This window comes from Tremella mesenterica (assembly GCF_000271645.1).
Source record: "Tremella mesenterica DSM 1558 unplaced genomic scaffold TREMEscaffold_1, whole genome shotgun sequence".
Taxonomy (NCBI): Eukaryota; Fungi; Basidiomycota; class Tremellomycetes; order Tremellales; family Tremellaceae; genus Tremella; species Tremella mesenterica.
The window spans coordinates 5,204,933-5,205,837 of NW_006711225.1; positions in this window are offsets into that span (position 1 = coordinate 5,204,933).

The following is a 905-nucleotide window of genomic DNA, read 5'->3' on the forward strand; positions in this document are numbered from 1 at the left end:
CCACTCTACTAAGTACTCTAACTTTCTGATCTTTTTATTTACTCTAGAGTCCACAATGTCCTTTACTTCCACGATCTCTACGTATCTACTCTACTGGGCCAGGTGGTTCAGCTTGCTGACCAGGGAATACTGGAGGATGATAGGGACGAAGCAATGAAACATGGAATACATCATGGATACCTGCCATCGTTCCTGGTAATTCCAATTTACAAGCATGAGAACCTACCTGCCGTACTACCTTGTACGGCCCACCTTGCTTCACATCTAACTTCTTCATTGGTCTTTTAGTCTTGATGTTCTCTAACGACAGCATTACTAGGTCACCTTCCACGAAGTTCGGCGTAGTCCGGTGTTTCCTATTGTATCCTTCGGCGTACTTCTCGTTAGCTCTCTCAATTCCCTCAATACATTCTTTATGTATTTCGGTTAGGTCTTTTACCACCACTGTAGCAGCAGGTACCTCGACCTCACTGGCCTTAATCTCTTCAGCCCACCGAGGGTGGTACCCGTAGTTCGCATAGAATGGGGTCTTGTTTATCGCTGAATGATGGGTGTTGTTGTAAGCAAAGCTAGCTCGAGCAAGCAGCTTCGACCAGTCGTTCTGCTGGTAGGAAGTGAAGATTCGAAGGTATAATTCGAGGGACTGGTTGGTTCGTTCGGTCTGTCCATCAGTCTGTGGATGATACGCGGTAGAAAGATGTAGTCTTATGCCGAGACTATCGGTCAAGTTCTTCCAAAACTTCGAGGTAAACTTCGATCCTCTGTCCGATACTATACTCTCTGGTAACCCATGCTGGGCCACCACATAGTCCATTATCAGCTCAGATAGTCCAGCTGCGGTTAACTTCGTCGTGGTTGGGATAAAAATGACTGGTTTCCACCGCGGGCGTGTCGTCTACCAGGAT